This window comes from Prenolepis imparis, unplaced genomic scaffold, assembly GCF_030444845.1.
Source record: "Prenolepis imparis isolate NDT839.2.m4 unplaced genomic scaffold, iyPreImpa1.0 SCAF_6, whole genome shotgun sequence".
Taxonomy (NCBI): domain Eukaryota; kingdom Metazoa; phylum Arthropoda; class Insecta; order Hymenoptera; family Formicidae; genus Prenolepis; species Prenolepis imparis.
Window position 1 is genome coordinate 1,939,643 of NW_028141164.1, and position 14,319 is coordinate 1,953,961.

Below are 14,319 nucleotides of genomic sequence, written 5' to 3' on the forward strand. Positions count from 1 at the left end.
CGTTATTTTATAATTAAGAATAGACATTTATTATACTCAAGAACGATATTGTCAATTCTTTCCTCTACGTGCCAGAAGGGCAAATAGCTTCGACCCTCTCGACCATAACAAGAGGCTTACCCGGGAAAATTGAGGGTTTACTGCCGGAACAATAATGAGCTGCTTATGAGAAATATATATATACGCTGCGTGGCAGATTTATATGAAATTTCGTAATATCGATTTTCATTAGACTCAACGAAATTATATATTTTAACCGCAAATACTCGTGCGCGCTTACTTATCGTAAATATATTCAATATATGAAATTTGCGAGGTGCAGAATATTGTAGATTTTAGGAATGAACGCTTTGTATTTAAAAGAGAAGTTTGCCAGCATTTCTACTAGATGAAATTCTATGGAAATTTGTATAAAAAAGGTTAACGGAATAATTTGTAGAAATTTTCATGAAAATATATTCCTTATGCATATTACTGCATATAAAAAGAAATATTGTATAATAAAACTATAAAAAACATAATTTAACAGCATTGTGCGATATAATAGCATTAAAAATTTTTGGATATACAAATATTAAATATTTTTAATAAATCGTTGATAAAGAAAAATTTGAACTCTGAAGCACTGTAAATGAATAATAATGATCGATAATTGCTCGTTATCCGATATAATAACTTTTAAGTTTTTTAAAAAAATTAATAAATTGTTATTGTCGATGCGTGAAGGACATTCCTCATTCTCTTTAATGTGTAGGAAATCTAGACATAATTGAGAACCACTGATCCTATCCAATGAGGGCATTCGTTATTCGAGCGGGCATGGCATTACCCCTCGAAAGATGGACCCTTTCCGGAATTATCCCCTCGCTCTTTCCTTTCTGTACATTGTACATCTACAAAAGACATATAAGGGAGCTTGGCATCGACAGATATATGTATATATAATATATATATATATAAAAGAACTATCACGAATATATAATAGCGGAATTCTGATAAATTAGCATTTATTATTTGCGAAAATCTTAGCATATATGTATATGTCAGTGATATTATTAGTGAGAGTTATTTAATGTAATTCTAGAAAAGATTTAAACATTATTATGGAAATTTGTATTTGCAAATTTTAATCGTCAAGCTTTATAGTCACGTAATTCAAACATTTATCGCATGCAAAACATTCATGCAAACTCTCTATTAAGGGAAGGAAATCATGATTCATCGAGAATTTGTGAACGTAATGGATAAAAAGATGTAACGCTTTTGCATTCGAAATTCGTATTGTTCAATGTAACGGACTATTGATTGTGTTCAGAAAATATTCTTGCAATATACATATATATAATACGTATATAATTACCCTTAATCTAAGGACAAAGAAAATTGGTCATGGAGAAGATACATCTAGAATTAAAGACATGAGAAATTTGACAAAATTACAATACATATGATATAAATAATTTTTGGCGTGTTTGAAGTAGACTTTTGCACGATTAAATTCTACTAATTCTGACGATATTATAATAAAAAAAGGTTTATGTTAATATATCTGCAAGAAACTCTCTATTCTTCTCGCTTTCTCTCTTCCTGTATTTTTTCAGGTAATTTTAAATAATTGGTTCTATAACCGAGAAAAATAACAAAAAAGCAAATAAGATTTCCATAAATTAACATTTTTGTTATTTTGTTATGTAAAACATATTTGTATGTAAACTTTTTGTTAAATTTTTATAATGGATAATATTTTATATAGATAAAATTGAATTATTTATTTATGTAAAAATTTACACGTAAATGTTTATTTAATACGTAACAAAATAATTTTACATAACAAAATTGAATTTTTTATGGACATTTAGATTTTGATATACTCTGAAATATAATGTATATTACCGTATATATTTTATTCTATTATATTAACGTGAGTGTGCGTAACTATCACGGTAAAATATCGATGAACAAAATTAGCGAAAAGAAATCGAGGGAAATGGTTTCTCGTAATAGTCTCTACGCTGTTAAGCTCATAACGGAGAACCCAGGCGTATAAATTAGGAGATGGTTAAAACACAAGGATGAAACTCGGTGGACCGTATTACACGTTCCGCTCGTTATATCGTTCCACCAGCTGGGTTATCGATTCTAACGGCGAGTTTCCCCGGAAGACATCGCGCCTCTGGAAAGATCGATGCCAAAATTTATTTGGCGTATCGTAACCAATGACGTCATTATGCGAAAGCAATTTTGCGATTACAAAATTAGATTACAGTAAACATTCCAGGAAGAAGAAATCAATTTAGCTTCTTGTAATCTTATTCTATAATATTTAAATCTAAATTAAGCTTCATAACAAATAAATAGTTCCGTAATTATTATTTCCAAAAAAATTCAATGTAATTTTAAGTTATCACTCATTCTGAATTTTTTCGTAAACTAGAATATAGAAAAATTACATTTTTAAATTCTTCACTTAAAATGCAAATATTTCTCATTATACACTTTTAAAGTTAAACAAGTTATTTTAAATATTAAAAGTTTCAACAAAAAGATTAAAATACAAATGTTATTAATATATAGTTACTGCGGAATATCTCTTGGCAAGATTTTTCTATCAGACGTCACTGGTGGACCGAAAAGAAGGTCGAGAAAATTTGGTCGGGAAAAGAATTCCGTTCTCCTGACGATTCCGATCTAATTTTGGACACGATGGGGCCATGTGCGAGTCTTCGCGTGAGTGACAGCAACGTGTATTCCCAAAGAAACTAAATTCGTTCACGGATAGATCGCTTTCATGATGTCACGTTCGTCTTCTCCAAAATTATGAGAGAAGATCTGTCTTATGAAAAACTGATACGACGCCGTAATGGACAAATTGCACGATATTCCTTAGGGTAACTAAAAATAGCTAGAAATTTCTTCCTTATCTAGGAACACACGCGTGATATGTGACATCTTGTAAGAAAGAGATAGGCTCTTCGCTCCTCAACGACCGACATTTCTAAAGTCTGATATCGTCGTTTCCGTTAAACGACGGGTGAAACAATAAAATCTTACTGCTTTGCACGGCGGAATCTAAATTACGTCGCGGCAACGAGCAGTACTTTACGCTATTCGCTCCTTGCTGTTCCGGCATGGCACTGATAACATATCGAGATCCTACGAAGTGTCGGAGAGAAGTTTCAATAACCTCCGATACAGAGCGTTCTCTCCGCGTAGAGAAAATTTCAATACCTTCGTACGATTGTTCTATTCAGAGAAATTGGATACGATTCAGAAGAACAAACTATTTGTGTAAAGGAAAATTTCAAAGGAAAACCCCTGTTACCCTGCTCGTCTGTTCTTCAGTTCTATTTAACGTCCCTTATGACACTCTTTTTTCAAACAATAATTTCTCATTCATCGAATATGAGAATAGAATAAAAATTTTACAAGATACCTTAAAGTCGATCGGTCAAATGTCAAAAGTCTCACGATGCATTTTACACGGTAGATAGATAAAACATGATAGAAGCAGTTTCAAATTGAATAATTCTCCATACGATTTCTCAATATTAAATAAAGGTAGCAATGATAAAAATTTTAATTCCAATAATAACAAAGATTTCATCTGTCTTTCCCCTGACATAGAGCGTCCTAGACAGAGAGAAGCTTCCGCTCGTACGTACAGTTTCCTATAAAAAAATGTCGGCGGCGCCCTCGCAACCCCTTTCGGCGTATCTGCTGCAGGGAAGGAGGCGGCACTCGGCGTATTTTCTAGGCGAACGATAAATGGTACGTGCCAGGCCAGGCCAGACCAGACCGACGAGAGCGGTGCTCGGGCTGGTTTTCGCAGGACCGTTAGTATAGAGGCTACCGGAACGAGGGGATCGCGGACGAATTTTGGCACGGTGCCATCCATCCCCGGCACAAAGGCCCACGCTCGAGAGATCGCAGCCGACAGGAGATGGGAGGAAAAGGGGGTAACCGAAGGCCTGGGGCTCCGCGCGACCGGTGCTGCTGCCGGTCGATTCGTACTAACCTTACCTCCGTATATATCGCGACCCTCATCTCCGAAAATCATCGGCTACGTCGGTCCAGATCGTGTTCGTCTCGCGCACGACGCGACGACCGTAAAACCACATATCGTTCGCCGTTGGCGAAATCCTTCGGGATTTATCGCCCAGCTGTTTCATCGGTTTTTAAGACGAATGTATGTGTATATATATTTTTCCGAGGGAGGAAAGGTCATTTTTTTAAACAGGAATATATGTATTTTATATATATCTCCCGTTGAAAAAATGATGCAAAAAATTGGAAGGATGCTGGAAAGTATCTGCTATTGACGTAATAGAAAATGTCGATGATACATCTAGCTAAAGTATGAAATAATGTATGAATATGCATAAGTAATAGAATAGTGGTTTCACGTATAATGATTGTTGGATATATAGGCACCCTGATATAAAACGCGCACAATGGAAGACATAAAATCAGTCGTCAATTTCGATACAGGGGAGACCAAACTTCCTGCCACTATAATTTATAAATTCTATCACCATCATCACACGCGCTTTCGTGCAATATAATCTAGATATATATTCTCTTAATAAAGCTGTTTTCTTGATGAACATTTAAAAACACTTAAATAGAGAGGGGACAGGAGGGAGAAAGAACATGACCGTATATTTCACGTTAAGTATACTGGTAATAAATTCTGATGTTAAAGCTTTCTAAAGGAAAATTCCTTTGTAAGAAGCATTAACTGAGATTTTACTAGCTATACTTATATTTCTGAAGCGTATTTTATGCAAATTCTTTAAAAGTACGTGCTATTAGAAAGTTTCAAAAAAGTTGATAAATTACTAAACGACTATATATTTCGAATAAATAAAAGAAATATCATAAGTGTTGGTCTTAACAATTATAAACGCCTAATCGCGTCTCCGTTCGATGCTCAAACAGTGATATATGAATATCCAGATAATAAGCCCATGATAATCATACATATGGCCTCTCGCTATTTTTATACATTTGTGAAGATATTGCCATGCGTTTCTTGATAATAATAATTTATAGTGCGTGTGCTATCTTTCCATTTTGAATTTTTCGAAACAATGTCGATCAATTACCAGAGTCCTTGCAAGATTTATTATTTTATATCTCGGCGCAAGTTTCACGATTGCAATCCGCGATTTGTCGATGCTTATTAAGGCGCAATTAGCTTAATCGGTTCTAAGAAAAAATCGAGCGTACGGTGATGCCGTTTTATCGACACCCGCGAATGAATAAATAATGCTCGCCGCGAAATTCTCATCGAATGTCCGTCCGAAAGCGAGCGCGAGTAGAGAGAATAGCGACGGCCATCGACGCAGATACAACCGTCGGGATTAATGCGAGTTGCGACGCGTGTCGTGACGTCACTTCCGGCCAATCAAAAACCATCAACGCTCCGACGCGTTCAAGCGCCGTTCACACGCGCGACTCCTCTTTGTACGCGCTCGCTCCTTCGACGGCGAGGAACGAGACGTCGGAATCTAGCGTTTAATTGAAGATAATTTCGCGATACGACCTCGGTCGGCGATAAATGAATCTATCTCATTATAACGTTGAGCTGTTCGACGTCTAGATATTCGTTCGGCAATTTTAATTTTTAAGGAAGTTTAGAAAAGATGAGAAAGTCCAAACATATCAGATTAGCTTCGATATATTCATTTAAATTCGATATTTTAATTTATCTAATTTACATAATTGAAATCTATTTTCGTGAATTTCGTAATAAAAAGATTGCGATAAAACTGCGAATATGCATTCTGAATATGCAAGTTCGGAGATAAAATGGATGACATTAAAGTTTCCCGCCTCATAGAAGAATGACGGAATGGCCCCATTGAAAGGCTGCAAGCCTAACCCGACTTTATGACAGTGTCGTTACACTCAATTAGCTTCACTGATGGCCTTGAGAAGCTGCCGTACAATACAAAGCCACGATTTGGCTGAGAGATGAGCGAGTGTGTCCAATATTTCCTCCTCCCTTCTCTCTCCCTCTCTCTGTTTCTCTTTCTGTATTAGACTAGTCCAATGTATTTTACATTTAACCACCGTCTACGTTCAGTGAGATAATACGACACGATAGATAATAAATGACAATGTTTTAATATTCCTGAGAATTCGACGCAAAAGAAAATTATTATAATGTAATTAAATTATATTTATTTCCTATATAAATATATCTATAAGTATTTTGTGATGTTTAAAAAAGCAATTATATACACAGGAATTAGCACATGTATCTTTTCTTTCTTAATCATAAAATAATGTTTTCATATCGCGAGAAGTTAACAAATATTAGATAAAAATATTAGAAAAATGTAGACTGTTTAAATTTGAGTTCAGTAAAATTTTGAATGATTTTTTGTCATTTTATTCCATTATGCATACTTCATAAAAACAAGCATGTGTTCATCGAAAAGGTATTGCGTTTATTCCGCAAAGACTCAACTATAGAAGTTCCGGACAAGTTTCTCTTAGACAGTTTTAGCCAAAAGTACCGGCTGACATGCACAAATTAAACTTATTTGTTTCTCGAGAGACGAACTAGCTGGTAGCCTAGAAAAGCAGAGAGAAAGAGCATAAGAAGAGATGCTGCCGAAGATGTGGCAAAGTTGGCCATATCGGAGGCGTCTCAGAAATTCGATCAAAATAGACTGCAATGATTATGTAATCGTTGTAAATAGATATTATGTTCATTCATTATACAGTCAAACGCGCATTAATACAATTCATGATTCTCTCATGATTTTCTCAATGGAAAATATTCGCAAAGTACACATCGTTTATTCAATCCATCTACATTCATTATTACGCGTATGAATGTTCTCATTTGCATATATATATATATATATATATATATATGCAGTAGAGAAGAAAGCACAAACGTGAGACACAGAGAGTGTATAACTTGGCTCTTCCTCAAGAAAGTATAAAAGTTTCAAATGTGTCATAGTTTATGCTACTTGTGTTTTTATGGAGTGCATATAAAATTTAAAACAAAAGTTACATAGAGTACCATAAGTAAAATTACACATTTAATTTTACGAGTGGAAAAATAATAAAGATTTAGTATTCTTATCTTATCCTCCACGTAATCAAATGTCTTTACATTCATACGATAAATAAATGCAATGTTCTTCGTTAACGCTGATTTGCCTATAGTTTATGATTTACTGCCTGTCACATAATTCTATCTGTCAAAGTTTTTGGCAAGCTAAATCTACTCTTCTTCTAGTTAGTCGAACGAAACGGAAACAGCAGCAGTGAGACTGAAGTTTCGCCCATTTGCATGCGGTCAACAATAGACGCGACAAAGTGGAAAGGACTTGCGGTAAAGGGATAATGGACTCCTTGCACAATCCGCGAACTTGAATGAACCTGTCCTAAGCACAATCAATGCAGAACAAATTCGAGTAAACATGGACGCGACGAAATTCTAGTGACTAGTGAAACTTTGATCTAAAACGCATTAGAAATTTACTTGGACTGAATAATTACACATCCTGCATTTAGAAACCATATAAGTAACAAACCCACGTCTTGTATAATATTTTAAATTATAAAATACCTATCATATAATATATATATAATTACATATAATTATAATATATCCATGTCTTTAATATAATAAATTATAATATATATATATATATATTTTTTTTTGTTTATTCAAATATATTATTGAAGATATCGATACTTGACGAATGCAAAGAGATGTATAATTATTCCTTTCCTGCTTCTTTCAGCGAGTGTAAAAATGCGCGGTTTGTTTCCTCTCGTCTCTCTCTTGTTGTATTTACGTGTCGCGTAGCTTCTCCGACAATATGTAGTTTGAATAATTCATCGATCAGTACGAAGCTTCCGATCGGTCATCTTGGCTCCGAGGATCGCGCATGAGCCCTTGCTCGTCTTAATAAGGCTTATGGCGTGCACGTGGCGTATCGAGAGACACGAGTGTGCATATAGTGTGCAAAGGGAAAAGAGGGCGTGTTACTCTCGGCCGTTAGCTGTACAAATTGATGGTCTAGGGTGGCTGCGATAAAGTTTCCTTTCTTTAAATAATAGCTGCCTTGCATGATTCTTAATTGGCGTACCTTACTGTGCGAAGTCGGGATAAAACAACACGACAAAATCTCTGTTTCTCCGTTGCTTCGTCGGCGATTTTATCTTCGCCGCAATGAATCAACTCAAACTCCACCCCCGATTATTTACTCAGTTGACGGATTTTTACAAATTATCGAATTGCACATTAATCTTTAGAATGGAGACTATTAATTTTTCTTCTATATGCTCATGAGAATTCAATTTAGATTGAAAATTCGTATAATCGCATCTGTTTCGTTTACTCCAACGAATAAAGAATACAAATTTAATCGAGAATACGCACAACAATTATATATTGAATTACATTCGAGATTCCAATAATTTCTAATAATTTGATTCGAAAAAATAATAGCTGTCCAATTAGTGAATGATATATTAAATCTTTCTTTTATACGATATAAGATCAATTCTTTTACGATATATAAAAGATTTAAAAAATAAAGTTGTACTTATATTGTCTTTTCAAAATTGTCGCTCTACAAAACTTGTGCCATAGGCAGCTTGTGTCGTTTGAAAACAATCGTCCGGGCAAGAGCAAGGGTGGACGAGGGAAAGTTTGAAATTGGTACACGTCGCTGCCAGATGTTACGTAGCGACGTCAATGAGGGGAGGGAGGGCAAAAACGAGTCAACACGTTCCCGCGCGTTGCTCTTCGTGAGACAGTCTTTGAAAAGACAAACGTGCGCAGCTGCCGATTTCGGTCCGAGGCTTAAGCTACTACACGACGGGCCACATGCGCTTCTACCCGGTCGTAAGGGTACCGCACAATCGCGTGTGTCGATCGGATTAAAAGTTCCGTTCCAAACTTGGATCGATCCCCCTGTCGACCTTACGCGCGCGAACGTCGAAATTAATTCTCTCCCATCCGTGGAAAATCGCTCGCGCATAATTGGATCCAGAAAGCAATCTCGAAGTAACATTATCTCTCGATCATGCTCGAATGACGGAGGATGTATTAGAGTTATTCCCGAAACGAATCTTGTCTATCGCATGGCAATTAAACTTCGATCTAAAATCGACGATCGTGCTGTAAAACACGATTATGAATCGCATATCCGTCTTAAATTGTCAGTCATAGACTGCTGTGCTTCAATTGTGATATTTATCGCGCGGATTTCTCTCAATTTGAGAGAAAAATCAAGAAGCACGCAGACAGAATTTTCTCTTACAATTTACCCTGAAAATCATGGTAATCGTGCGGGACAATATGAGAATTTCTCTGATTAATATTTATCACAATAAAAATATTAATATATATCTATCACAATAAAATATAAAATATGTTTGATTAATTTTCCCTACGCAGTTTAGTGAAATTAATCAAACATATTATATATTTTATTGTGATAGATATATTAATATTTTTATTGTGATAAATATTAATCAGAGAAATTCTCATATTGTCCCGCACGATTACCATGATTTTCAGGATAAATTGTAAGAGAAAATTTTCTCAGTGTAGACGAAGAAGAGCGAAAGAATTGAGAAGCACAAGAAGGCGGTGTTAACGATAACCTTGATTATCGCGATCTCAAAGATCCGCAAGCCGAGTATCACGCCCGTTCGTCAGTTGGTCGGTCGGCAACGCCTTCCCTCCCATCCGGAGTTCGCGTAGGAAACCTAATTTGGCGAACTTCCAAAGTCGTCGAATGTACGGATCTGCTTGAAGAACAAGCGAAGCTTGTCTGTCCTCCGGGGAGAGAAAGAGAGAGAGCAGCTTCGTGCCTCGTTGAGGAGCGAGCTATTTTCGATCTATCCTGGAGAGAGGAGGGAGAGAGAGAGAGACTGTCCGTGTAGAAGTCGTTCCAGCGAAAAATATATTTTTCTCCCCGAGCTCGTTTATCGTCTTTCCACTCCGATTATTTGCAACGCCGTACCACGGGCCGAGTCGTCGAAAGGTCGAAAAAGAAATACCTCTGCACGTTCTTCGAATAAATTTCTCTTTCTTTCTATCTTGTGTGTGTGCACTCGGTATATTTTTCTTTCGTATCTGCTAAGTTTTGATTCTTCCATGTTATTTTTTCACTTATATTTCGAGAAGATCTACGTGACGCAATCGTTTCTGATATAACATCACATTTCACAATAAAACTATAATATTCTAAAATTAACTTTTGAATGCACTTAAAGCGCGCGTTTAGATTTAATAGCATTTGGATTTTGTAGTGTTTAATTATGTTAATTCATATGTTATATTCTTTCGAGAAATTAACGTGTATAATAAAAGATATTCGAATGTTTCCACTAATCTATGCTAAAGTAATAATCAAATTATCGATGAATAAATATCTTTCTAATTATTATTAGATAATGATAACAAATGTATCCGCGTTTTTAGATGTTGACAATGGAAGTTACAGCATTGTAACTGCAGCTCTTGGCCTTTGGCCATAATTTTATCATTCTGACACGACGGCAGATTTTCAATTTCATTTTTCTCTGTTCACTATATGTTATATGCGTCTATAGCGTAGATAAGAAAGGCCAGGGTAAGTCACATGAGAGATCGCGGAAAAAGAAATCGACACAGTTTTATCAATAAATCATTAAATCGGTCAAGCAAGTTAGTCTCATCTTAGATGACACATAAAAACATCGTTTTTTTAAACATTAGACACGCTTTTATAAACGTTATTAAAATATTAAATATATACATGCTGTGATACAAATTTGTAATAAAAAAATTAATTTAAATACCGTAGAAATAAAAAAAAAGTTAGATTAATATATTTTCCATTTGTTTTTCAGATGAAAATGTCAAAGAAATACGCGCGCTCTGTGAGAAAATATTAATATGTAATACGGAGATATTTATTTTAGAGAGATCCGTAATGGGGGTTACACACTCGCATCTCGATTTGTGTCGAAAAACTATATCTTTTCAATCATTGTCAGAAACACAATTTAAACGCGGACAGGCGCGTTTCCTCCCACCTTTCATTGTCATACGGGCAGAACTGAGTGGAAGAATCGAGTAGGACGAAGAAGGTTCTCTTATATACATACATATATATACATCCGCATTTCGATTTCCCTTCTCCACTACTTTATCTCCCTTTCTTATCGTCCTTTCTCTCTCTCCTCCGATCTCGACCGTCTGGTTTCGCAGGCTCGCGTGGTTCTCATCGTGGCAGATGCGATACTACGTCGTAAGAAACGCGAGAGGAGGAAGGAACGAATGAAAAAAATAAGAAAGCGCGTATTTACGCCAAGTACCGTACGAGTGACCCAGCGACTTTCTTTCTCGAACACAACAATACGCGCAGGTTCTTTCGTTCGTCGACAGATTCTTTCGTTAGGACCACTATTGTGTATTTTATGAATTTTATATCATTCTTAATATTTTGATTCAAAAAAGAAAAAAAAAAAAGAAGAAACTTGAAGTATATCCAAATAATACAATTTCCAAGAAAATGCAGATATGATTTATATTAGTTTCGAGAATTTTTATTATATTAGACTGTTATAGTCATTGTAATGTTGAATAAAATGTTGAAAAATTAAAGACTCATTGTCTGTTCGTTGCGAGCAAAGAATAAATCCTTAGTTCGCAGAAAAAAACAACTGCGTCTTTAACTAGGCTTATAAAAATTTATAGTTGCGCGTAGTGCGGCGGAATAATACCGAGAAAGATCTGGATTTATCGTTCTAGGACTTCTTCAAAACGATAAAAGAATGATTAATTTTTGTTCTTTCCAGCTGGACTATGGAGAGAAATAGATGGAACGCAAAGTTGAAAAAAAAAATTTCTAAGACGAGAGAACTTGTTTCCTATTCAGCTTCTTTCATTTCGAAAATGTGACGCGTTTTATCCACCGAAGCAGAAAATATCTTATCAGCAAAATGAAAAAAAAAAAAAAAGTTGCAACATGGATATGAATGACATAACTTGATGCGTATGTGCATTGCGTGACTTTATACTTTGATCGCGTGCCGCGAATTAATTCTTTGGAATCTGATTAACGCGTAGAATAATCTGTTGCAACGTATGAGTTTCGATTGTTGCTTCCATTCAAATTGACCGTTCAGTGACAATGATTCAAAGATAAAGTTATTCAATTGAGAGATGATATCATAAAATACCTTTTGTTCAAATATTAATTACCTATTTTGCATATATTTTTGCTTAAGCCACAATATTAATTTTTTTTTATCAAAAATATCAATTTGTTATTTTTCCATATCGTGTTCCTATAAAAATGCGTTTAGATTCAAAACAAAATATATAATCTCTCTCTTTACAATATTATTATAAAACAAATTTTTAATATCATTTACATCATAATTTTTTAAGCATCGCTTTAATTATTTTCCAGCCGTTGTTTGCAATTTTTATCGAGCAATTGTTCACGACGGAGAAGGAAGCTAATTATTACTCTTTCGACATATTTTTTTGTCACGCGAGAAATCATCTATGTGACGGAATCTTATTGCCGTGCTGCTGCGAGCGCGCAGCCTTTGCTGTCATCTAATTTTCTAGAACTCATTATGATATATATGCCCACTTTCTTTCATCTTGCTCATGTTCTACTTAACGATCTAGTGACATCATCACCGATGAAATCACAGTACGATAAATAACCAGCTATAATGTTGCAGTTAAAATTTTATGATTCAGTAAATTCTGGTGTATGACAAGAAATACGTTTTCTACAATTTATTTTATGAAATAAAATTATTTAAAAGTACCCTGCTTTGAGTGCGTTCAACTTCTGGAGTTATCTTAGTGCGTGACTCAATGCGACAAATATTTCTTTCAGGTAAAAAATGTGAAAAGGAAAAGAAAAAAAAAGATAATATTTTTTCTGCTTTCGAAAGAAGATATTTCCATGTTGGAAAATCTTAAAGAATCGTAAAAGAATTACCAAATATATAACACGGTTAAATGACGATTAACGTATCCTTATATGATCGTAATGTATTCGTCGAATTCATCACGCAGGAATTTCTAGGCCGATTTCGCCGGCACGCAGGCTCTCACGTTTCTTCAACAACCCGAACCGAAGGGGTTGCCCTGATGAACGGGTTTCTTCGTGAAGAACGACTTAATTCTAGGGTCACGGTAGTACCTGAGATACCATTCAGGGATCGCAGGTCAGATTTCGCGTACTGCGCTCAAAGCGGCGAACAAAGAGCTCTGGAGCTCAATAGACCGCATTCAAGGCTAGATTTCAAGAGCGTTTTTTAAATTTCTGATAGCTACGATATATAGCCTTACAAGTTTAAAAGCACGTATAAACTTTTAAAAATTTTGCTCCATATTCTAACAACCGATACTACTTTTACGATAATTTATTTTTCTCGTAAAGAGAGGATAATTTGAAAGCGAAACTGTTCATCATAAATATCACCGAGTGATATATCGATCATTTTTATTACGGAAAAATTTAAAACGTTCGATGTTTTCTAAAAATCACAAAAGCGTAAATATATCGTCATGAAGATATACGACTTTAACTTTCTCCGACGATGAACGTAGCGCTTTTAATAGAACTTAATAGTCACCTGTGCAGTTCATCCCGGTTAGAACGAGAGCGTTAAATTGCACGCGACGTATATAATGCGGTGTAGAAGTGAAAAATTACGGATCCGAGTGCAGCATAGGCTGCATCCGCAACGGATTGGATAATGAATCTCACGTGAGATCACGAACTGGCACACACACTCGAGGAAGGGGGTAATGACGATAAATGATAATGACAACGGCGGTCCAAGGAATGTGGATGACGCGCGGTTATCTCGCGAAACGGCATTATTGTTTCATTACCGCCACTTGAATACAAATCGACCTTAATCGGCGGGCAGCGCCGCGACTCTAATTGCAATTCCAAAGGCAAGCTAACCGCGTCAGTAAAAGCGGAAAACGGCGAGCGAGATAAGGCAATTGCGGTGTATACTGTAATTAAAGCAAATCCCGAAATAAATACGGCGCCGCGCCGGTGTTCGTTATTTCCGGCAAGAAATAAGCCAGGATTATAACAACTGGTGTTACTTATCGAAATCAGTTAATTGAAAAAAATTCATGAGAAAAAATTATTCTGATATCATTTTAACATCATTTGATTATTTATTGTTATTGCGTATGTTATATTAATTTATTATTCAATATTGTGTGTTGAATAATAAAATAGTATGAAATGCGCAATAACGTTTAATAATATTGTTGTAAATTATATATATTCACGTATA

At 35.4% G+C, this 14,319-nt stretch overlaps 2 protein-coding genes across 10 annotated transcripts in view; one reads left to right on the forward strand and one right to left on the reverse strand.

Moving 5' to 3' along the window:
• The window catches only part of LOC145937572 (uncharacterized), a 184,819-nt gene that overhangs the window by 136,363 nt on the left and 34,137 nt on the right, over positions 1-14,319 (forward strand). The gene's annotated exons all lie outside the window — the stretch shown is intronic.
• The window catches only part of LOC145937553 (RNA binding protein fox-1 homolog 2), a 263,968-nt gene that overhangs the window by 111,833 nt on the left and 137,816 nt on the right, over positions 1-14,319 (reverse strand). The gene's annotated exons all lie outside the window — the stretch shown is intronic.